This window comes from Doryrhamphus excisus, linkage group LG2, assembly GCF_037039965.1.
Source record: "Doryrhamphus excisus strain RoL-2023G ecotype Guam linkage group LG2, RoL_Dexc_Guam_v1.1, whole genome shotgun sequence".
In the NCBI taxonomy this organism is placed as follows: Eukaryota; Metazoa; Chordata; class Actinopteri; order Syngnathiformes; family Syngnathidae; genus Doryrhamphus; species Doryrhamphus excisus.
In genome coordinates this window covers 14,019,255-14,045,688 of record NC_136358.1, presented here as the reverse complement: position 1 = coordinate 14,045,688, position 26,434 = coordinate 14,019,255, and the positions used below count along the sequence as shown (strand labels likewise).

Below are 26,434 nucleotides of genomic sequence, written 5' to 3'. Positions count from 1 at the left end.
TTTATTCTACATAGTAATGTTTTTTTTAACAACAAACAAAATGAGTTAAGTTATAATTTGGGGAAATTTTGTTTTTTGGAAAAATACAAAAATAATGTCAGAATTATGGGAGAAATTTTGCAAGAATAAAACTGAAATAGTTGGAAAAAAGGCAACATAAGTGGAAAAAAATAATTTTACCAGAATAAAGTCAACACATCAAGAAAAAGTCACCATTTTACGAGAGTGTATTACGAGGAAAATAACATCATTGTATTGTATTGAAGTTGTACTATAAAAAAACAACCAAAGTTATGAAGGAAAAAAAAGAATAAATTCATAATACTACGAGAAGTCCAAATATTAAAGTGAAAATACAATCTTTTACTTACATAAGTTACTTAACATAATTAGCTTCTGATGTTTTTAATAACTAAATAAACACATAGCACACGTAACTCTCTGTGCTGTATGTCTATATGTTCCCTGCCTCTCGCCCAAAATCAGCTGGGATGGTCTTCACCATACCCCCGAGACCCACAGTGAGGAAAGTAAAATAGAAAATGAATGAATAAATAAATAAATAGCAAAGAAAATTACAATCATGACTGCTGACAAAAATAAGTGTTACAGTAATTTTTGTAAAAAAAATATTATGTAAAATAAAATTACCATGACTGCTGCTGACACAAAAAGGAGTGTTAAAAACCCCCAAAATAAAGTAAAATTACTATTAAAAAATATGAGTATCAATTTCTTGTTTGCTGTAGTTTTACAGCAAACAAAACTAAGAATAAGATTGAAAGTTATAATATTGAAAAAATATTATGGAAATTGTGGCATAATTACAAGTAGAATGTTGAAATATTTGGAAAAACAACAGTTAAAAAAAATGGAAAAAAGAGCAAGACTGAAGTTGTATATTACAAAGCTGAGATGCGTTTTTTTTCTTGTAATATATATAATAAGAATACATATTAGCATATCTATGTGTTGCTTTACAAAATGTCACATAGCCCCTGCATCCCTTTTGCCCTTCCATATTTCTCCATGACCCCTGATCTTGGTACTGACGCCTCACTGCAGGAGACCCTCAGGGAAATGGCGCTTTTGCACTGAAAGTGCTAAGTGTAAGTACGGAAGTGTGCTTTTGTAAACAGCGACAGCATGGCAGTGCCATCAGTGGGCTACATCCATTCATGCTGAATCAATGTGTTTACGCTCAGGTGGCGTCAAAAGCTCACAAGGGACGCAGGACACTGGGTGAACTGACATTTGAGGGTGGGTGGGAGGGAGGTGTTGGGGGTATCAGGTCTCAGGAAGAGGAAGTCATTGAGGAGAAGGTGTGGGTCTGCATGCTCTATTGCAGTACAAGTCAGTCATCGTCACAATTGTTGCCATGAAGTATCATTGAATAGTCGTGATAGCATTACAGTCCGGCTTGTCCTCAGGAGAAGTCACTAACCGTTCATCAAGGACAAAGGCGGGAACAACAATAACAACAAGTGTAATCAATCCGCTTCCTGTCTCTCTGAGAAAATGAGCCGCTCAGCATATCTCCATATTCATCAACAACCTGTAATTGGCAAGAGGAGAAGTCGTTTATGTTGCTGCAAGACTTTTAATTAACACACTTCACAAAGCGTTGTAAAGAGGTATTCATCGAATGAATGGTGTTATTCTGCTCTTTAATGTAATGATTTTGCTGTTTCTGTTGCGAGAGGATCTTGAGAGAAATCCATGAAATTCTCAAAATGATAAATAATGTCTGCTTCCCAAAAATTGCTGTAAAAATGAGGGCTCTCCTCCTTATATTTGTGGGGATCTCCAATTGCTCTGCATAGCCAAGGGGTGCTCAAAGCTAGCAGCTGCTCCCAAGTGTAAACAATGTAGCTACAAACATAACAAGAGGAACATCCATGGCTGCACACTTCCTTAAGAGGTCGGTATGGCACCAAAAACAAAAAGAAAGTAATAAATAAAGCAGGCTGCACGGCGGTCAAGTGGTTAGCGTGCAGACCTCACAGCTAGGAGACCAGGGTTCAATTCCACCCTCGGCCATCTCTGTGTGGATACTTTGTGGGTACTCCGGTTTCCTCCCACATTCCAAAAACATGCTAGGTTAATTGGCGACTCCAAATTGTCCATAGGTATGAATGTGAGTGTGAATGGTTGTTTGTCCATATGTGCCCTGTGATTGGCTGGCAACCAGTCCAGGGTGTACTCCGCCTCTCGCACCCCAAGACAGCTGGGATAGGCTCCAGCATCCCCGCGACCCTCATGAGGATAAGCGGCAGAAAATAAATGAAGAAATAAAGCAGTATTAAACACTTAAAAACACTGCAGAATACACAGAGCCTATGCTCCTCACGGCCACCATTGTATCTAGGGATTGCTAAATCATGTCTCTTTCCTCTGCATTTTAGTTTTTATGCGGCATAACTATATGCATTACCATCACAATAAGCGTGAAATGAATCCATTCCTGACAGTGTCGAATTACTGTGTGGCTTTAATAGCAGGGAGCATGGTTAGTTCAGTCACCTGCAGACACAGAACAAACTCAAAAGAAGCGGTGCAGAAGGTTCAGACATCAGGAAGAGACAGTGCATGTGCTGTTTGAAAGCTGTCTGTCTTTGTTGTTCTGTTCGTACAGGCGGTAGATACAGCCAACCGCTAGAACAACATTGCACAACAAACAGCTTCCCTGAAGGGAGCTTGGGTTCATTTCTTGCTATTCCACCAAATAATAACAAAATATGTTTAAAGCTCTTATTTGTGCGACCTGGAATTACACTTATGCTTTAACAGACATTTCACGTCTCCCTTTGAACAACAGATTCCTCTCATCTCATCTCTATAGTAACTCTCTTATTATATCTTGTGAATAATTTAAGTAGAACTGCTTTGTTTTGGAACAAAAACTGCCAAATGTGCAGCAGTGCAATAAATCATCTCTCTCTTCATGTTTACAACAGTGTTGCGGTCTACACCAAACTGCTTGGATTTATTGATTCTACCCCCCTTCTTTTATCAGATTATGTTTTCTTTTTCATGCAAGAAAAGTTTATTTTCCAGGCTGCAGTTTGCCTCTTCGAGGAGTGAGCGTGAGAAATAGAATAATAGAAAAAAATGATTGATGGCTTCCGAAGCGAATGTAATATAACATATAAAACAGAATAGATAAGATTTATTGTATTTTATTTTTAAAATGTCAGTCTATCCTTATTCTTGGTGCTTATATTACAAATATAATACAAACTGCTTATATTTAGTCGTGTTTGTGTGTGTGTGTGTTTTTTAATAGATATGGTTAAACGTATGTTTTCAAAATGTCCATTATTTGGAAACACTGTTCGGTTAACACCAACTCATTCATTCATGTACTTCGATTCACTCCAGTCTATAGTCCTTCATTCAGAATTATTTAATGTACTTTAGTTGGTTGTAGTCAAAGCAAGGATTGATTGGCTGAGACACAAAGGAGGGGCGGGACCAAACGGCAAACCTGGAAGCCAATTAAAGGATGGCTGGAGCTGATTGGCTCACATTAAGTGAAGGGCAGTAAACAGGAAATGACGACAAAAGTAATATCTAAACGCATATCTTCAACACAAAACCAACATTTTGAGCAATTTATTAGATCATTTTCCAGTCCAGTAGGTGGCGGTAATGCACCTGGTTTCCCGACCACCAATACAAATAAAAGAAGAAGAATAATCTGAACAGGATTGAGGCAGAAATTAACGAATCTCTTCGTGGTTGAACAGCTACATATGATATTCATTTTGTGGGGAACAGGAATCATGTGACCAGTGATGATAAACCACAGATGACAATGGAAGGTCAGCCTTCTTATCCTGTTAAAATGCACAATAAAATGACTTAAATTATAGAAACCAAAGTAGCCAGTTGATTTTTTTGACCACAGACACTGGCAAGGTCACCGGCTTTTCTTGATGTTGGTAGCGAGGGGAAAGAGAAGCCAGATTTTAGTGTGGAGAGACAAACTCTCCACTCAGCCGTTAATGGCTATGCGTTCCGTAATACGATAGAACCACTTAACATGTCAAGACAAATTGGCGTCTCGGGCATTCTCGGCCTCCAGTGATGGACAGGTAGCTCTCTTGACAGCGACTTGATAAGTTAACGGCAAAAACAGGTCCAATTACCTTCTATGTAATTTTTCTGTTTACGTAATAAATTACAGTCTCAAGGGGAGTTGTTCCCTGCAGTGTTGCTAAAAAAGAGCTCTTTATTATAGCTGCATTAAAGCTCATTGACCTTTTTCAAGGGTAGCATCTGGTGACAGGGGCTGCATCTTTTTCTCTATTGTTATCTTATACGGAAGATCACCGCACATTGGCAAATTTCTGTAATTTTTCTGCTGAAAACACATCTCCTTCACCCAGAGTTGGTAATAATTTAAGTATGTGATAATACAGGTACTGCATATATGTACCACTGTTAAAAAAAAAAAACTCCACTGTTTTTCCATATTTATGTCTTTAAGCATCACTGGTAATGATTTTGATTTTGCACTGCACCATAGCCGCTGTGAGGGTTCTGGAGCTGAAGAATTACAACAATTCTTATTGAAAATGGTCTGAAAATCGGAGGAGAATGTCAACGAACCGTGTGCCAAAAATAGATATTGTTATGGCTGGGTGGACTTCACGTTTTGCTGGTGGTTCTGGATTGGAGCCCAGCCCCCCAAAAGCAGGAATCTATATGTATATATCTATATCTTCTACACCACTATGTACATCTGTGCAATTCTTGCTTTTATAGTCAGTATAGTTACTCCAGACCCCATTCACTGTGCAATATCTGATCAACCTCCATGTGCAATATTAAGGGCTTTAAATGCAATATACTAAGTTCTATGTGAAGTATTTCCATTATGCTTCATATTAACTCTCTAACAAGATCTCAGTGTATAGACTGGTCATATATCTCATCTCGTTTCATATTATTTACATACTGTATTGTATATAACTCTGGGAAAAACTGTTGATTTTGTTAATACTTGGGTTGTTTATATTGTTTATTTTTCTATATTGTGTATTTTGTACTGCTTAACTGCCTCTGTACTCTTGCTGCTGTGCAGTACAAATTTCCCCACTGAGGGATGAATAAAAGCATATCTTAATCGTAATCTTAATATATTTATAGCAGCTGTGTATATCTATAGTGTATCAATGAGGTAACCACACCCCATTTGTAGAAAAAACAAACCCTTCATTCATTCATTTTCTACTGCTTAGCCTCATGAGGGTCGTGGGGGTGCTGGAGCCTATCCCAGCTGTCTTCAGGCGAGAGGCGGGGTACACCTTGGACTGGTGGCCAGCCAATGACAGGGCACATATAGACAAACAACCATTCACACTCACATTCATACCTATGGACAATTTGGAGTGGCCAATTAACCTAGCATGTTTTTGGAATGTGGGAGGAAACCGGAGTACCCGGAAAAAACCATGCATGCACGGGGAGAATATGCAAACTCCACACAGAGATGGCCGAGGGTGGGATTGAACTTGGGTCTCCTAGCTGTGAGGCCTGCGTGCTAACCACTCTACCGCCGTGCAGCCAAAACAAACGTTTATACATTTTAATGAAGGGGAACGAGTGCATTGTCTCCCCAAGCTCTGCTTCCCTATTTACAAAACAAGCTCAGGCGGAAGTTATTGTCATTGGTGATTCCCAGCAAGAGAAAAATATTTTCATGTGTCAACGGCATTTCACACGGGACTTGTTTTTGTGAACATGAAAGTGAAATATCTGCTATACTCTTGCTGAAGCCAGAAGCAGCGCGCTCTCGCCAGGAAAGGTGCATTAATGTCGGACCACAGTGCTCACTGTCTGGAACACGGTAGTCCCCGCAAAAAAAAAAGTGTAATGACAACATTTCCACGACCGATGTGCCAAGATTGTCTGCAGTTAGTAAACATGCCGCGGTCTTGGGTATGGAATACAAACAGTGTAAAAATACATGCTAAATCCCATCAAAACAATGTCATATACTCTTTAAGAATATACAGTATGAAGTTGCCACCTGTTATTTGTCCTCCTGTTTCTGCCCTCTGTACTGTCTGTTTGAGACACACACACACACAGAGTACTCTCTCCTCTGCAGTGACAAGTTACATGATGAACGCATCCACAGTGATTTATAATAACTCACTCTGGTGCGATACCATTTCGGGGGAAGGAAATTGAACAAACAGGCCCTGTTATCTGTCACCAGACGACCGAGTTCAAGTTCAAGAAGCTGCCTGTCAAGTACGATTGACTGCACAAATGATATATTAGACCTTAATGGCAGCGAGGAGGGGGGAAAAAGAGGCTCTTTAACGATTGCTTTTGCTGGGCTGCATGTGAAGGTCCCATAGAGGGCTGGGATGCGGAAAATAAAGGAAGGGAAGATGCGACCACAGCATGATGATGATGATGCTGATGATGAGTCAGCAGTTTATTTATATTCCATTCATTAAAGGGTGGAGCAAAGGGAACTCTTACTTGTTGGGATAATTGGAATGTTTTTAGAAATGTGCTTGCCCTTTTCAAAACACTTTCTGTTGTCACCTGAGTTCCAAGTCCGTATTATTGCAAACCAATTAGTGTATCCTTTGAATCTGGCAGTCTCTAAAGCCAATTTGAAACTCATAGCTTGTGTCTTTTTGCAAAAATTATGGTGGATATTCTTCAACGGAAGCATGTGGGTGTAGGTGCTTTGATCCCATTTTCCTGACAGCGACAACACACAACCCACACTTGAATCATAATACTGGAACATAAAGGAATACAGTATATGCATTTCAACTTCAGCAAGTGACTATGTGGGAGACCTGAAAAGAAATGCCATAACTGGTAAAATAGCAGTTGAGAGAAACACAAGAGGCACGCAAACACAAGAGGCACGCAATATGAACAAACATAAGTTTACAGGAAGTGGACGTACTCTCAATGTATGGAAAAATATTGTATTTTCCAGGTAAATATAGCATAGCCATCATGCCCAATGATATAGTAGATGGAAAACATTGTCTATTTACCATACAAAGCATCCTATAATTGTATCCATAATTCACTACTCATTCATATAGAGTTTCCCGACTATTATTGCAGACATTAGTCAAAATTATGAACTCATAATGCCGCAGTTGTGTGACGGCATGCTGGGGTTTTGTTTTTCATGTAAATGCTTTGTGAATTATTTGTCAGGGAGTCATTCGACATGATGTAAATAGTTTGGGGGGATGTTGACAACACCAGAGGAATCAGTCAAATTCTGCCTCTTGCTCGTGTACTATTTTTCAAAATGTCCCAAAATTGCCCAAAATGTAGTTTAATGGTGATTTTTGCAAGCCCTACAGGGAAAACTTTTTTTGTGTGTCTGTATCTTTAATGCTATTTTTTTCTTAATGAACTTTTTTTTCATGATCACTGATGGTGAATACAGCCCATTCATTCATTTTCGAGGGTCGCAGGGGTTGCTGGAGCCTATGCCAGCTGTCTTCGGGTGAGAGGCGGGGTACACCCTGGACTGGTCACCAGCCAATCACAGGGCACATATAGACAAACAACCATTAACACTCACATTCATCCCTATGGACAATTTGGAGTGGCCAATTAACCTAGCATGTTTTTGGAATGTGGGAGGAAACCGGAGTACCCGGAGAAAACCCACGCATGCACGGGGAGAACATGCAAACTCCACACAGAGAGGGTTGGAATTGGACTCGGGTCTCCTAGCCGCGAGGCCTGCGTGCTAAGCAGCCAAAATGAACTAAAATACAAACACTAGGCAGAAGAATCATCCAAAATGTGAATGTAGTATTCTACATTGGCCACTAGATGTCAGTAATTGTATGGTGAGGCCATGAAAACGCTGAGGCAGGAGTCGTGACTAGGTAGCCTGTGGGCTCATTTTTTATTTATTTATTTATTTTTAAATGATACTGTTCTGCTTACTCATAGTGTCTGCTGGCTCTTGCCTCGATGGAAGCACATTACTGTCATTAAAAAGTCAATTGTGCATTTGAGGGGACCTTTTACATACAAAATGTAGGAATATGATAAATTAAATATATAAGAAAGCAAAGCTTGGATATTCACATCACATTATTACCAACTAATTAGGCAATTTGGGAATGCTTCGTGTCTACTTTGCAAAGCAGGGAACCTCGGGAGACAATGATTGTACTTGGCGAATAATTAGCAGTCTCTAACATAACAGGAAAATGAGGACTTTTTTTGCGGAGGGCTAAAATGACAAGAACGCAAATAAAATCTGTCAAAGCTGTAACAGCTCAGTAAAAGTCAGCGTGCTTGTTATTAATGTAGTTTGCAGCACTTGCTCCTTCATATAGCTGAATGAGGTAACTGCAAACGTGATTCCATTGTCCTCAACAGTTTACTTAATGTCAAGGCCGGTGAGTGTAAGTAATTGAGTTTGAGCTGTAAAGGTGTGCTTCTACTCTCTTCAGGCTAGTTTGGGGTTAATCAACCGTGCAAGAAGAAAAAGAAGAAGAAGAGAAAAGCTCTCTAACAGCTTGTATCCGTCCTCCATGATTCGTTGCAGCGAGACGGTCCCTGACCTGCATTAGGCCCGTGCCACATCTCTTTTTCAGCTCCGACAAATGGAGTTTGACTCGTGACTGTTCTTGCCATGAATCCTCTCGGGCCTGAATTAAAACGGTGACGCTGCAATGTTGACAGGAATACATTAATCGGGATTGGGTCTGCTTTCAGTTGGTCACCACAGTCTTGCCTTCTCTGGCCGGTCCATTGATCTTCATATCGCTTGTAGTGGAAAGTGCTGCACCTTGATGCTGCTTCAGAACATTTCAATTCAGGCGGAATTTTAACCAAGGTCCAGCGCCAAGGCATAAGTAGAAAGGGGCTTTAATGTGTTTTTTTTTTTTTTTTTACCTCAGAGACTCTTGGACTTTTAGACGTGTATTTTCTTTCTCTTCCCCTGTTTGTGTGTCATGCATGGGTGTCCAAACTTTTTCCAGCAAGGGCCGCATACAAAAAAAAATCAAAGGATGCCGGGGGGGTCACAGAAATGTATATAAAGTATAATGTATAATGTAAACTGTATATACAGTATATAAACACACATACTGTACATATAAGCACCCCTGGTGTAATGGGACTGCAGCTTTGTGAGAGTATTGGGTGAAGACTACAAACAAACAATTGTATAGTGTTTCATGTACACATTGTTTATTTACATATTATTTATTGATACAGATTTTGTTCCAGTTGGTAAACCTGGACATGATAATTTGTGTTTGAGGTGCGGTTTGAAGTTGGTCGCATTCCCCTTCTTTGTCACTCACTCCGTTCATTCTGCTATAGAACCAACACGCCCAGGTCTCTTATCATCCAGCCTGTTTGGTAGCGAGATAGCCAACATAGCACGAGTGCATATTTTGTCTTAATTTCACCCTTGTGTGTGCAGCTTCAGGGGTAGACGGTTGTGAAAAATGAGCTAATACTGTATACGTGTACAGTCTATGAAAATAGTTTGTAAGTCATGAAATAATTAGAAGTGACACATTTGTTTGTCACACTGCATCAACTGCCTCTCCCCTCACATCCAGATGATGACACTTCCCACAAGGCCGCTTTCTAACTGTGGAATATTATTGCAGTCATTTTCATTTTCAAACCGGGGCAAGCCTCCACTGTACTTGCATCTAATAACTGTCAATTAAACGTTAAATCAGCTATAATAGCTCATTTGTGTGGCAGCCATATGTAATTTACCAAATGAACACATTCATGCTTCAAAATTCAAAAACTCAAAGTAAAAGTGACTGTTTCTGCCAAAACTTGGATAATTTGTAATAGGTAGTGCCAAATCTGTGTCGCTCAAAATTAATAAGCCGCACAAATGTACAGGACGCCAAGCAATGTAAACTATAGTTTAGTAGTAGGAGAGTATTTGTATGTACTGCCCATCAATCTGTACAATTAATTGGAACATATATGGCGTGTAAAGGGACACAAACAATTCCCTGTCCCCAATCCTCTAAGTGGATTATTTCTGGAATCAAGCCACACATTCCACATCATAACAGTATGCCTTACAAACAGTAGAAGCTGTAAGACGTGTTCCTCAAGCTACATTTCTAATTATTCCCTCCAAGAAAGCGCTCTGTCAACACATGCGGCTCACAGCTGGGAAGTGTGAACAAACATTTCACAGAGCGATGGAGGGAAAAACTTCCACATCGCCTTCCTTAAACGGCGGCAACACGAAAGAACCCTGGACCCGCTGTGAATGAAGTTGAGACGGTAGCTTGAGGAGTGTTTGTACACGGCTGGGCAGTACAAAGAATATGATGGCATGCGTTGCGAGGAAGTGGCTGCACCATCATTAGTTTGGCACTTTAGACTAGACGTTGCGTGTTAAGGCTGGGAAATGTGAGCTGGTCTGCTAAAGAACATGAACATTGTTTGGTAAATGCGACAATACTCGGGCAAGAACACGCCTTGCCTTTTGGTAATAACGCAGAGAGAATGCATATTTGTCTCAACCGTGATGCAATAATTCCTATTTAGATGCTGGATTGGAACAAGCTTTCCAACAGAAACACATGTAACACATATAATGATCAAAACCATAGTATTGCCTAATTAACTGTCACGGCTCGTCATGCGAGTGATGCGGTGCGACCCCAGGATGCAGAGACGAAACGAATGGTGCAAGTAAAAGCTTAGCCTTATTTTTTTGAAAATGGGCGAATGCAGCACTGGCATACGACGCGTAGCAAATAGCGAACAACAATGCACCAACAAAACTAGACGCACCTGGCTGAACTAAATACAAGAATCAAATTGGAAACAGGTGCGAAACATAAAACATGGATTATAAAATATTAGCAAGATTGAATTTGATCCTTTCCAGGTTAAATTTATCATATCGCATGCTCAGATATGACGTAACACGCAGCTCCATACGATCTTCAGTTTTAAAAATGGAGGACAACTGCTACAGAAACTTTGTTTTTTATCCAAACTAAATTTCAAGACTGGACAAACGAAAAACTGTAAAACTGCAATACAGAGTTATTCCAACAAGTGAAAGAACAACTCGGGGAAGTCGGTGTCACGTGATGTTGGTGTTTACGTTTTACTGGGCATGCCCCATTGACTATTCTGGTTGATTATAGAGGCGCATGTAGACAAGAGATTGGAATATTCCTTTCCATGTATACCATTGTTTCTGGAAAAGTCATTTGGAAAGAGAAAAACTCCTCATGTAAACATGGCTACTGTCGAGTGTCCGTGGTGTAAAGACTGGCAGAGCAATGTAATATTGGTCCGTGTGGCAACACCTAGCTCGTTCCTCCTATAGACTTTAATGTAAAAAAACGTGCCGTGGCTCGAAAAAGGTTGGAAAAACACTGCGGTAGAAAATGAATGAATGGACTTTGAATCATACTGGTGATTTTTTCTCTTTTACAGTATGCATTTACTAATATCAATGTCTAATAGCTAACTATCTAATATCAATATCAATCTCAAAATTTCCTGTCATAAACCCCCCCTCCCCCCACCCCCACCCCCCAGCTCATAACATAATGTAGCATTAGAATTCTACATATCATCACAACATCTTTGAACGCGTTTTATGAATACATCATATTGTATTTTAGTTCACTTGGCCCTTTTTATGCTTAACTATGCTCAATTTAAGCCCAAAATACAAAGAATACATTTGCTTACAAATGCATATGTTTTTGCCAACAACAGGCCATAGTCACACACAAAGTGGCAATGATTTATTAATATATTTTGTAATCACTACTTACGATCACAGTTCTAAATGTATTGCCATATTTTATTTTAATTGGACATTTTTAGATGTAATTGAGGTATGTGCCCTACTTCTTTTTACCCGTTCAGATAATGAGTCATGGAACATTTGATGTCAATTCAGCCTCAAAGCAGCAATCTCTTAAAAGTGCATTTAATTATTCGAAGTGATACCCCAGCAAGTTTGTATCCTTGTCTCTATAGTCTCCCATGTGGAATCTAAATAAATAAATAAAAATAATTGCAGGCCTTTGATATTTTTTTTTTTGGATGGGGGGGGGGAAATCCTTGCCAAGATGCTGAGCCAAAAATGAGATTTGCTCTACTGGTCAGAGAATGTGTTTGTCATGGAAGTATACATAAGACATGTAAATGTGTTTTACAAATCTTATGAATGTTTTGTAAAGAGGACAGAAATGACGGATCTTTAGGTTGTAAGAAGCCATTGTGTCCCTCTCAAAGGCGTTATCAGTGTTCACCCAGGTTAATAACACACAATGTCCTAGTCATTGCTGAAAATGTCATCTTCAGATCCCACTTCCCTTTCTCCTTTCCCCAATGTCTTCATTTGCAAGTCATACGTAGATCGGTGGACACGGTTCTGAAAGCCGAGGGCTGATGGCACGACTTCATGCAAGTCGACGCAGAGGCTTTAACTCGGAAAGCATCAGGGCGTTATATGGAACGAAGCCGCCGAATTCCGAGTGATGGAGCAACTGCAGCCCGAGCCTCTTCCCGCCAGTTCTGCTCAGTGTTGAATCAGTTATCCAAACACAACATCAGATGCTATAAAAGTGTATTGATCCCTGTAGGGGCATTGGGCTGCTGCAGAAGCAAGAGTGATGCTATTTGGCATGAGGCGAAAAAGAACATGAGCACAAAAATAACACAATATTATGGCTGCAAGAGGGGATTGGCAGGGAGAGAGCCCCGCTTTAGTATACGAAGCAAAACAAACATTTTGCATGTTGATGTATAGCTGTTATGGTGTTATGGTCATTTGTAGTCTTGTAGGCATGCAATGTCCGCAGATAAAGTTCACAGATTAGCAGTTAGCAACATTGGCCATTAGTGATAAAAGTGCTTTCACAAATTCACTAGTATTGAGCCAATTTTGATTATCTTAAAAAATGACTGCAAATGACATTTGTGCATTTTATCAAAATGCTTTGAAAGACATGCTCACATACATGTAATGTAAATATGTAACCAAAGTTGTATACAGTTGTCTATCACTACATCACAGTTAAAACATTGCTTTCTCAAGCTATCGCGGTTTGTCAAAAATGATCATGGTTGACTATGGCCTATTATTAGTCAAAAAATATTTAAGACATGTCATATGTATTTTGGTCACTAATGTGACATACGTAGATTGCATTACCTAAATATTATGGCATGGCATTCTCCTCCCATTCTGTGTGGAAGTGGTAAGTTTCCGGCTTCTTTCTTTGTCCTTCTTCCTTACTGCCTTTGAAAAAAAATTCAAAGTAAAATCACTTGCCACGCTGACGTGTGGTGAAGCTAGTCGCTAGCTGGGGTGGTGTAACTATGAGTTTTTCGGCGCAACAATGTTCATAATAAAAAGGCTCTATAGATGGAATAAGTGCATCCCGTTATGTGCATTCTTAGCTGCCTCTTTATATTCATTCTTTCATTTATTCATTCATTTTCTACCGTTTATCCTCACGAGGATCGTGGGGGGTGCTGGAGCCTATCCCAGTACCCAATCACAGGGCACATATAGACAAACAACCATTCACACTCACATTCATACCTATGGACAATTTGGAGTGGCCAATTAACCTAGCATGTTTTTGGAATTTGGGAGGAAAAAACCCACGCATGCAAACTCCACACAGAATTGTGGAATTGAACTCGGTTCTCCTAGCTGTGAGGCCTGCGTGCTAACCACTCGGTTGCCATGCAGCCTGCCTCTTCATAGCTGTTTTTATATCTTTAAGACATCTCACATAAGGATTGTTGATGTTTCTGTTAAGTGGGCACTTTTTAAATCATAATAAGAAGACGATGGATCGAGATTTGATGAGTCGGTCGTCAGATTTCCGATATAAGCGGGGTCTATATATTGGTTTCGACTGTATTTACATCCTTGCTTCGGAGCCAACTCATCCTCCCTCTCTCTCTCTCTTTGCTCCCCTGGAGAACGGCTCATTTGTAATCACGCCTAAAAGGGGAATTTTGAGAAAGATTAATTGCATCCCTTGAAAGTGTCCGCTTCCCGTCAGTTCGCATGGCCCTCTCGCCACCCACCCAACCCTGGAGAATATCAGTTTAACCCGAGTTAAAGCTTGAGATGGCTGCCAAGAGGTGGGTGCTGGGGGTAGAACCTTGGCATCAGACTAAATAGCAGGACTCTAAATAACACTGATGGTTTTGGGGAGAAAGTGTGTTGCTCTTTTCCCCTGCTGCTTCGTACACCACGCCTGAGTGGATGCTGGATCTGACAGGCCAGCATCCCAGGATTCCTGCATGGCTGACCTCTTGAGGCACAGACTCGGATACATCACGCTGAGAGGTCTTGCGGTTATAATCATCTTTTAAAACAGATTTTTTTTTTATGACGCTCCCACGCTGGATGTCACTACAGCAGGTGTACCTAATGAAGTGTCCCGTATGTGTTTCACAGAGAGTTCAGACAGTGATGAGGGAACTTTCAAGACGAGACGATCACGCGCCTTCCACTCCATGTGTGTGTGTCACTTTAAGACCAGACAAATCCAAATCCACGCTAGTGTCTCCGACCGTAGTCTAAGCCTTGTACTAAGTCTTGTACTATAGTCCTGTTCCACGTCTATTTTTGCATTCCGAAGCCGTGGATTAAGTCAGCGGCCTGAGGTCACGCTGATTGAGATGGAAATGAGTTTACGACAGGCGGAACGGTGTCCGCTTGAACCCTGGCTGAGATTTGTTATTAAGATGATATTCACACTTCTGCTTTAGAAACACCCCCCCACCACCCCTCACTCCCTGTGTCATCAGTCAGTTATATAATCTTTTCCCTTGTGCTTTCTCTTCTTCTCGCATGGCTAACTAACTAGCATTTTGTCTGCAGCAGGAGTTGTCAGGGAATCATGTAAGCAGCAATAATTAGGAAGTGACAAAATGCCATGTGTGTCCATGTTAGGTCAAAGAGCGGATTATTGGTAATAACCTGGTCATGTAAACACCAATAACCCTTTTGGAAAAACCTGAACATGCTCATATTCCGTTTTTTAAAACCCTAAATATTACCCCCGGGTTATTTGGGTCATATCCCCATCGAAAGGAATATTGATTGCTGCGTTTAGAACGCAAGTTCTAAAACGTGACGGAACCCAACAAGGTTTGAATTGCAATTACAAATGCTAGCCTTTATTTGCGGAAATGGGAAACTGTCTAATGTTGGTATTAAACGTCAAAAGTCATTGTTGACCTTTTCAGGATTTGTTGTTCCCATCCTTCACGGTGCAAGTAACAGAAAGAAATTTCAATTCATCGAAGGTTTTTATTAGTTTCCAAACAGGGAAGTGCCAAACATATTAAAATATGATCTTTCTGAGCATTAAACAAATCCAATAATTAGAAACTTGACATTCAAAGTTTGATTAGGTCTTCTTATTGATCCCACAAATGTTTTTTCCTTGCTGCCTTTCTATTCTTTCTCATTGCTTTCCCACTTGCAGTAGTCTATACATTCACCAGTGTATGCTGGAGCCTATCCCAGCTGAGTATCCCAGCGAGAGGCGGGGCACACCCTCAGCAGAACAATGTACTGTAAATTGATATTTCATTACATGAGAGTTCCTTCTCTCTGTGCAGTTTACATTTCCTCCCAAGCAGTATTATGCAAATCCAATCTTGCTTGAAATTACCCTCTCTAATGACTTTAGGTGTCAAATGACGTGCATCCAAACATAAAAACAACATTCTCCCAGTGAGATAAGAATAAAAACAAACTACTTGTTTATTGTGACGGATTACCTCATTTTGTGCAGGATGTTTTTCTTTCCTCTGTTGGAATGTGAACAGTGGTAGTTGTGTAAAGTGCTGACTAATGCCTTGGGCACTTTATTTAGCTGCAAAAGACTGGAGACATTGCATTAATCATCACACAGCAAGGCACTTCCGATATACAAAAGGCTCTTTGCATTGACTTTTGCCTCAATTTGAATGTATAAAGTCATATTTTCAGGGAAGCGTCTCCGAGCGTGATCCCATCTTTGTCATTATATTGTCTGTACGACTTTTTATCTTGTCTTATTTGTGTTTCCTCCTTGTGAGGGAAGAATGATTGGCTGCATGTTTGGCCTCACAGAAAACCTATATTGCACATTTTGCTGCACATTTTCTGCAGTACACCCTTTTGCACATTGAACGTACGCGTGGCTGATGAGAAGCGTGGACGGTGGAAGGTGACTGAGGATGACAAGCAGCCAAATGGCTTTTTACCTGCCGCCCACTCCTGAACGTGGACGAGTAATGTAGACAAATAGGATGTGCGACGTATGTCGACCTTCAAGCGTAAACGTCCCCCCCCTCCCCCCACTGTGATGGAGCTGTCAGACGCTTCACGCTTGGCCTTATTTACCTCATCACCGCCGTACTGTTTGTTTGTAAAGCTATGATGAAAAGCATGGTGGTCCTAAGTTCAGTCAAATTTATCCATCAGAGTCGTAGAAAATGCTTCATTTGTAGGTCTTTCCTATTTTGGCCAATTCTTTCAATTATATAAGAAGACAGACTAGGGGAAAATGCAGCTAATGAATTCTGCATATGGTGATTAAATTTAAATACAAGAGGTCAAGAGTGCTCATTATTTGTGGTAAAATATTTAAATAAAGAGTCAATATTTAATAGCGCCAAATATAAATGACTTTCAAAGGAAGATGTTTGCCGGCAATAAAGTACATTAGGCGCTAATGTTAGTGACGAGGCTTCACCGAGGGAAAAACAGCTGTTGTTGCAAAATTAATAGCATGAATAGGAAGTATATGGAGCAAGTTATTCTTTATATTTTTATACTTGCTGTAAGTGTACCAGATGGCTCAATACTGTACATTTATGACTGTAGTCAATGTCCGGCCCTGGGGCCTGCATTTCATTTTTAATTGGGCTGCGGCACATTTTAAACACAAAATTAAATATAGTCGTCAGAACAATTGTTTTTTGTTCAAAAGCAGCGACTGTACGAAAACCAAGACAGGATTTTGGTGAAGATTTGTCAATGAAAAGTAAATCATACAAAAACTGGGGTGTTTGACTGTCAAATGGAACCTCGGTTTGCGTCCACCTTGGTTAGCATGTTTTTTGGTTAACATAGAAAATGTATGCCACACCTTTGCCTTGGTTTGTGTTCATTTTCAGGTTAGCGCACATGCAACTTTTGTTAATCTACTGCGTGAGTCCAACTGTGTTCTTCATTTATTATTATTTTTTTATCACAAGACATCCTTCCTTGCATTCCATTCGCTAGCTTACAAAATTGCAACCCAAACCGGAAGTTACGTACTAGCTATGGTGGTGGTGGTCTTTCTTTGGCTTTCTGAAAACTGCCTAATTGATAAATATGTTCATTTACATTATTTCTTAGGAAAAAAATATTCAGTTAACATCAGTTTTGGTTACAGTCGGACCTTATGGAAGGAATTAATGACACTAACCAAGGTTCTACTGTATATGTGAAGTAAATATTACATTTTGACCTACCTTGATTTGGTTTTAGCGTGTCAATAAAGTTAACAAAAGGTGAAGAATCGTCGCGTTCTATTGTTTGTGAACAGCATTGGAGTAATAGTGAGCCCACCCTCGTTTATATAACCCTGTGTTCCGTTTGAACACTACAGCATTGAGCATCTAAACAAGTCCGTAGCTGAAGACGATTGGTGTCCAAACAGTCCAGTGTGTAATTCAAATCATAATATTTTATAGAATGTTTACCCAATGCTGCCTCACATTACTGTTCATTTTATTTCATCTTTATTGAACAGAAAATCAAAGAGACGTCGGGATGGATGCGCCGATCTAAAGCTGTTAATAAAGTTGAATATTTATGTCTTTATTGAGTTAGTCACTCTCGTCGATCAATGACAAACACAACAACCCACACAGCAGAAACAGTCTGCATAGAAAATCAAACTTCCTGTCTACCGTATGCGTTGATCAGACAAGACGGTCATGCGCGGGTAGCATTGGGCCGAGTCTCCTCTGCAGCAGTGATTAGTTCTGCTCCAGAAATGTGGAGAGTGACGAGCTAATCGCAGACATGTCGGCAGTGAGCGAAGGGCCTCCGAGGAACCCAAAGGACAGATCGATGATCCGCGGGGCCCGGAGACAGCAGGTGATGCACGGTGCCGTCAAAAAACAATGTCAACATGACGCATGGAGTCACACGGTGCCGAGGACGATCTAATGACATGATCAAACTGTGGCAGTTGCATTACTTTTTTAGGAAGATAGTCCACATCTTCTCTGTGCGATGTCCTCCACGTGTTATGTCATGATAAACACTCGCTCATTGGTAAAGGTCAGAACTACAGCGGTTCACATAATGTCGTGTCACACTGCTGCCACACTAGTTCCATGCGGAAAATAGGAATATGAGAAACTGTGAACCCATGGAGAACATACATTTGCATTAACACTTTGAAGGTGTTTCATCCTGGGGCCCGTGACTTTTCCCAAGGTATGGTCAGACTTTATGTACTTTTAGAAGCGACTGGAACTCTTCCACAACTAACTGCCCATATGTCATTGACCATTTGTCTTATGGTTATAAAAAAGGACATCTGTATTACATAATATTAGCCGGAATATTGAGAACGTCTGATATGGTCCTTAATAACATCACCCTTTGATATTTTACTTCAATTATATCCACAGCGGGCTGCAAGGCGGGCTGGTGGCTAGCATGCAGGCCTCACAGCTAGGAGGACCAGGGTTCGATTCCACTCTCGGCCATCTCTGAGTTTGCATGTTCTCCACGTGCATGTGTGGGTTTTCTCTGGGGACTTCCTCCCACATTCCAAAAACATGCTAGGTTAATTGGCGACTCCAAATTGTCCATAGGTATGAATGTGAGTAAATGAATTAATTAATTATCCAGAGCCGGCCAGCCCATTAGGCAATGTAGGGAAAATTGGGGAAAAAAGCCTCCAATATATATATATATATAATATATATATATTCATTCATTCATTTTCTACCGCTTTTTCCTCACGAGGGTCGCGGGGTGTGCTGGAGCCTATCCCAGCTGTTTTCGGGCAAGAGGCGGGGTACACCCTGGACTGGTGGCCAGCCAATCACAGGGCACATATAGACAAACAACCATTCACACTCACATTCATACCTATGGACAATTTGGAGTTGCCGATTAACCTAGCATGTTTTTGGAATGTGGGAGGAAAAAACCCACGCATGCACGGAGAGAACACACAAACTCCACATAGAGATGCCCGAGGGTGGAATCAAACCAATCCTAGCTGTGTGGCCTGCGCGCTAACCACTCATCCAATATGGTGGCATGTTAACTTACAAATGAAAAACTTTGATAAAACCAAAGGAATTGAATTTCTTTTGCAAGCCACGTAACTCACCTAGGGCGTCACTTTGCAGAGGGTCAGCTCTGATTGTATCCCCTCAGTGTATCTTGGATTTAGTGCCCGTATGTTGTCTGAGTGTTTACAGCCTCAAATTGTAAAATGTGCTAGAAAGATTGGTGATTGGGCTCCAGGGGTCTGTCTTTCGTCCTTTGTCCCGTGTACTCGATAACTTCTGCATTTTGTAAGAGTTGACAAGACACGGTGCGTTGTTCCCCTGTTGCTGTCGGGGTAGAGCCCCCCTCCCTCGGTCCTCAGTTTGAACCTTGACAGCTGGTAGTAAGCACTTTGAATGGTACCTTAACAGCCGAGACAAAAGAGATTCCAAAAGCATCTGCTTATGGATGTGCGCTGGAACAACAGTTTGCTCTCTTGCGAGACATCAGTCTTGATTTAAAAGCAGAGGTTATCCTTATGTACTTTGCCCTTCCTCGCTCGTCCTGCTTCAGATGAATTTACATGCCACCAGCGATTTCCACACTATTTCTCGTCTCTTGTCAGGGCAGATTTACACCGCGTTCCCCCAGTACATTCATTTATTTCTAATCGTCTCTCCTTACCTGTCCTTGTATAACCTGCCCCCCACCCCCTCTTCCAGATTTCAGCTGAGTGACTCGTGGAGATGGACGTAATGAGACAGGTCCACGCAGGCTGGGAGAAGGCGGCCAGGCCATATACAAGGTGAAAAACAATCAGGTGAGGGTGGTGCTGCAACTCTCGGGAGGACCCCGAATAGGACCACAGACAAAGACATCATTTTCACAATAGAAATGACATTTTGCCTTCAGTCAGCTCTTGTTAGCGAGCTCACCGTTTTTATGTGTTTTTGTTTTTAGGTCTGTCCTGATTTAGAGCTGGGACGAGATTGCACATGTGAGTAACAGCTTACATTGTATCATAACTTTGTGGTAGCTCAATATATACAGGGGCAACTGTATATGGGCAATTCCACTGACAGGGGATGCAGCTTTACATATTGGCACAATTACTTTTACATTTTTATTTGAAAATGCTGATTAAATGAACATGATATGCCAATTATTTTATGATATTAATGATATTATAGCAATGATATTTCCTGTAAGATCCAACATTATTCAATAGGAGCAGTAAATCTGGAAATGTGCAGCAAAACAAAAATATTTTGTATTAGAGGTGTCATGTCATGTCATCCATTTTCAAATTGTCCATAGGTATGAATGTGAGTGTGAATGGTTGTTTGTCTATATATGCCCTGTGATTGGCCGGCGACCAGTCCAGGGTGTACCCCGCCTCTCGTCTGAAAACAGCTGAGGTAGGCTCCAGCACCACCCGCGACCTTCGTGAGGATAAGCGGTAGAAAATGAATGAATAAAATGAAAGCCCATAAAATCCATGAAGACGTATGTGCATCAGCAAAACAATGATATAAAAATAGTTTGACAACAAAAGCCATATGTTCACTAGATGGTACGATATTTCCATGCATGTGTATTTCCATCTTTTTTTTTTTAAACATATATGGATTTGTGAGGAAAATAAACGTATTTTGGCATGCACTCTACATAAAAGCGAAGCCATTGCTCACCCAAAACCAATGTTCTCCGCCATAGTAAACACCTGCTTGTATAAATGTGTAAAGTGTTTGCATTTGCACTTTACCAAACTCGGTCCAGATACAAGAAAGTAAGTCCAACCAATTGCATCATTTAACTTGTCCTGTAGCTGCACCCCTTCACCCGCCCCAACATGTGCTGTAATCAAAGGTTGCCGAGTCCAAAATCGATGTGGCCCTCTAAAAACCATTTATTAAAACATCAAATATCCGTGCCTGGTGGATATGTGGCCAGTGATTACCTTTGCAAATCAATTAAGCCGGCGGGTAATTGAGTGGATATGAGTTCATGGTTACAGGAACTTTTGTAAGCAAGGTTGAAGGCACATGTTCTTCACCCCTGGATGGAAGTTGCTATGAAGGCTTGTATTGATAGAATGGGTTTATGTTATTAGGCCTTTGTGTGTGTAAACAGATAGATGTTAAAGTTGCAATCAATGATATTGTGCTAAGGGGGGAAAATGTCAAGCTAAAGATCTCAGTTGATCTCACCAGTCATTGTGGATACACAATTTAACAGACACGAAAGAAACTGGATTACTGTGTTTTCTGGTGTATGTCACGCTCGTCAAAAAACTCTTACCCTCAGCATGGAGAAAACACAAAGAAAAACACAAAGGCTACTTTTGCTTAAGTCCGCTAGTGGATCCTGACAGTGTGGAACAGTGTCCAGCTACCGTTTGTCTAGTCGTATTACATTCTGTGATACGACACCCCCCACCCGACTGCATGACATTGTGAATATCATTGCAATTAATGCCAATTCATCTTCACTGGAGTTCATTATCACCTTTACATTAGCGCCACGTTCAATGTTGTTTTTCTCCAAGGCATTTATTTGCCTTCAGATGTTCCAGTTATTCATTAGTCAGTAAATGAGTGTGGAAACAAGGTTGTGATGGTTGTCTACTGATAAATTACAGTGGCCGCTAATTTCCAGTGAAATTGCACTGGGAGCATAAATCACATTTTCAAGAACGTCTGAAACAACCTGCAAAATAGGTCACCAGAGCTTCTCTGCAGTAAATAACAAATGAGGGCCATAATTAGGGGCATAAAATCGAGAGTATTCCGAGCATTAATCATCAGGATTTAGGCTGAATTACACTGACTTCTTGCAGCCGTTCACAAATAAGGTTGAGTGAGGTTTATGTGTTCATTAGCATTGTCTGTAGAGTTGTGTGTTGGGAGCAACACTTATAGTCCCCCTAATTGGACAGTATGCCACACAACTGTAGTCATAGATTTTTATTGCACCGCTGTCAGCGTACAACGTGTAGCCTCAACTCTTAATTGGTGGAGTTTAGAATTAAAGGAATTGGCTAACAAGCAAACTACTTGATTTATTTTAATTTAAATTTTTAAACCTGCACGCAATTAGGGGGTATTCTTCTAGCTTAGATTGTGTAGTTACACCCTCAAAGTGCATGTCACCAAGTTGTACTTATTAAGAATAATAAGGTAGTAGCAAAAATAACTTGGAAACTTGTTCACATCCCCGATAAAGTCTGTAGTACTGTTGTGTTGGAGTCTTTGCTTGACTGTTGGCGTTACCTGGTTTTGTCAGACTGCGCTGCGCCTTTTGTTTGAGTTGCTAGCATGTCCTTGTCTCACTGATAACGGCTTTCAGTCGCTTTTTTAAACATTCACGACTGATGAAATATTAGTTTGACTGATTACAGTCTCTCAAAGACACTTTATGCTGCGACAAACGCCCACATTTTGTTGACATAATTAGCAACTCTCAGTGATGTCGGCAATAACCAAACTTTGTTTCAGGCCGTGTCCACACAAATACCGGTACAGTGAAACCTTGGTTAGCATCATAAAGCTGACGAAAACGGACCATATGTTTTCCCCTACCGGAAATATAGTTCAATCTTGGTTAGCGTCATAGATTCATTCTAGGAGGATTGACTCTAACCAAAGCGGATGTTAACCAAATAAAATGTTCCCATAAGAAATAATGTAAATCCAATTATATTATTCCAGAAGCAAAAAATGTGAACACAAAACACGTTCACAATTGAACGAACATATAAAGGAAAACTATACTTTTTTTGGGAATTGTGCCCATCATCCACACACCTTATGTGAGACACAAACACATATTCATATCTGTTTTTTAAAAGGCACAGAAAAGAGAAACATATGTATTCATGTATCACATAAGGATTGTGGATGATGAGTAACATTCCAAAAAAATTCAGTTTTCCTCATTTCCTTAGGTCTCATTTTGTGCGGTGATAGACGTGTTTACGCCTTATAACAAGCACGGTCGATGAATCATTTATGGATTTTCCTGGGCTCCATTTAAGTGAGCGGTGATTTTAAAGATAATGTCCATCATTGTATATCTAATATACCACTATATTGATGAACAGACGAGGTACTTTTATTTTTGTTTACCTCGTTGTGTGGGTAAATGTACGTTTTTGCATAAATGGCATCGGTCCTCCGGCTTAACGATGGTCATCTCCTTTGAGATTTTGTATGGAATTCTTTTTTTTTTCCTTGAGCACAGACAAAAGCTAATTTCCTCAGCCTCTGTCAAACAATGTTTTCAGCGTCTGCCATTGTTTAATTAAGAGGAGGTGTGCAACACAAGAGCACGCACACTCTGCCTGTATTAAGGAACTCCTCCGCGGGGACTTCATTCGTTTCGGGAGACTCGCGTGGGCGGAAGAAGTGAAGGAGATACGTTCGCCAGAGAAATGTACAGTGCTCCGCCAACACACAGATCACCCCGAGGGAGTGGAGGCAAAGAATTCCTCCTGGAATTTTTCTCTTTTAGTTTCTCCCTCGCTTGCTTTATTGCACCCCCCCTTCTTCCATTCTCATTTTGGTCATGGTAATTCATCATGGAATATCAAAACTGTTCAAAGCTGCAGCATAGAAATGAAGGCTTGGGAGCTTGTGAATAATTGGTTTCTGTGAGGTGCCGCCATCCCTGTTGAACCCTCTTGACTCCCTGTCCCGACCAGTGGCAGCATATATGATAAAGAGACAAGAGAATCCCAGGAGACGCTGCGATCAGGAGGACGGCTGGCATGTACAGAGAAAATATCCTATTTCCTCACTTTTATCTTTTTTTTGTACACCCTTAAAGCCACATGATGTAATAATTGTACCGTTACACTTTTGGAATGACCCGGAGCACAGATTTGAACCACGTCCTTTGTTAAGCCATCCGTGACCTCTGACCTAAACAAACAAGTCAAACAAGCCCAAAACATATGTGGTATTCCCTGAGATGCTCATCATGTCTCGTCTTGCCTTCACTCACAATAAAGACAGCACTGGACCTGAAAGAGCCTCGCTGACTGCAGAGCGCCAGCGGCTCGGAACGCCATCTGTGAATTTTCCTACTGCCTGGCACCAGCACACGGATCACACAAAGCACCCCTGCACCAACTCTTCCGGTCCAAATATCCAACGCTGTGTGCAAGCCAGCACAAGTCAAACCAATCCTTTCTTCCCTAAATATTGCTCTATTTACCGGGGCATCATGGAGCTCAGCCTGGATGCAAATCATCCTCTCCTCTGTCATCCATTCTCATGGAAAGGTCTGGAACATGACCGTTCAACTGGTGGCCCAAATCTGGCCCATAAATGATATTGGACTGAGGATGCTTTTGCAGTAAGGGTCTTCTAAATACAAGAGTGATCCCGTCACAACTAGAATAGATTTGGATTGACTTTTTGACTTTATTCCAGACTGTTCTCCGGTCCTAGCCTTGCGATGACGTTATATACACAGAGATGTCAGAAGAAGTCAGATATTTTAAATGCTTTTAGAAAAAAAGAATGCGGCAGAACCTAGTCGAATATACCTGGTCTTGGAAGTGCTGTACCATTCCAGAACCAGCAGCCATCAGAAATGTCAAACGCTGTCTACATGGTCTTGCCTAGTACCGGAATTCCAGTTGTAGTACTTTTTCTAATGCTTTGAACCCTTCTTCTTCTACAATGATGCGGCTAAAAACTACATTTCCCATCATGCAAAGAGTAAAGCTTCAGAAAGTAGTCTTATGCAGCGATCTCTGACACATCTAGATTAGATTAGATTAGATTCAACTTTATTGTTATTGCTCATTTCACTGGTACAGGGCAACAAAATGCAGTTAGCATCCAACCAGAAGTGCAATTTTATAAGTACCTTCGTAATAATTAAATGTAGAAAAATGGACAGATCTACAAACTATAACAGGCTATGACTATAATAAAGTGAGTATATGTACAGGGATATAAATGACTATAATATGGCTATTGAAGATTATACAGATTATAAACAGTATGTACAGTATGGATGTGACAATATATAATAACAGTAATATGTACAGTATTGCATTGAAGTGACTAGAGTATGGCTATTGCAGATTATATAAATTATAAACAGTATGATCTATGAATGCAACATGATATAACAGTAATATGTACAATAGTGCAATGAAGTAGTGCAATGAAGTGATTGGGGGGGCATGGGTCAGCGGGGGGATGTAAGTAGTGGAAGGGGTGGGCAATGGGGGGCAGAGTTCAACAGGGAGACAGCTGTTGGGAAAAAGCTGTTCCTGAACCTGGTGGTTCTTGTCCGTAAGCTCCTATAGCGCCTCCCTGAGGGTAGGAGGGCAAACAGTCTGTGGGCTGGGTGGTATGAGTCCTTAGCAATTTGTGATGCCCTCCTGAGACGCTTCAAAGTAGCTTCCTGTAGATGTCCCCGATGGCAGGAAGTGGGGCTCCGGCAATGTGTTGGCATTAGTAAGTAAGTTTGATCAAGTGTACAGTTACTACAGCTTCTGTTTGGACTGCTCGGACCACCAGCCAATACTGGAGTACTGCGTCATAAAGAGGATAGCATAGCTAATTTACCTCAAGACAAAAGTGACATCAACGAAAGAGAGAGCGAGGCTGACAAAGTGTGTGATGAAGGAATTAGGAGGCTGTTCAATGTTTAACTTACACTTACAGTCTTACACTCACTGTTCTGCATTGTTCAGAAGACATCAAACAATACTGTGTACTAAATATAAAGTCCGAAAATTAATGTAATCACCAAGCATAAAGTATGGGTACCTCGACGACAAACTCCTTCTGGTTCCTCCCCTTAGCTGCCACAAGGATCTCCTCTCTATGTAATTGTCCCCATAAAGTTGGAAGCCCAAGATAAAATAAACCATGATGGAATAATCTCATCAGTGCAATAAAATTCATCTACAAGCAAAAAAATATATATGGTCAGATATTTTTGACGTATTCGCTCCGCAATTGCTGCTTCTGTTGCAATCTCTCTGTTGCATCACCATGAAAATATAATTTCAATGAACCGCTACTGGTTTGATATTGGTTTAGATGTAATGACACTTTTATTTCTTTTTATTCCAGTAATATTTAGAAGCAGCGGTGAAGTGAAATCCCCGTTTCATACCTC

The 26,434-nt window shown here is 40.7% G+C and overlaps 1 long non-coding RNA gene across 1 annotated transcript; it reads left to right on the top strand.

Moving 5' to 3' along the window:
- The first annotated feature begins 3,627 nt into the window (after positions 1-3,627).
- On the top strand, positions 3,628-20,351 carry LOC131132736 (uncharacterized). Its single transcript, XR_013627040.1, has 3 exons — positions 3,628-3,824; positions 20,011-20,108; positions 20,249-20,351. It is a non-coding gene; the product is annotated as an uncharacterized LOC131132736 (long non-coding RNA).
- Positions 20,352-26,434: the final 6,083 nt, after the last annotated feature.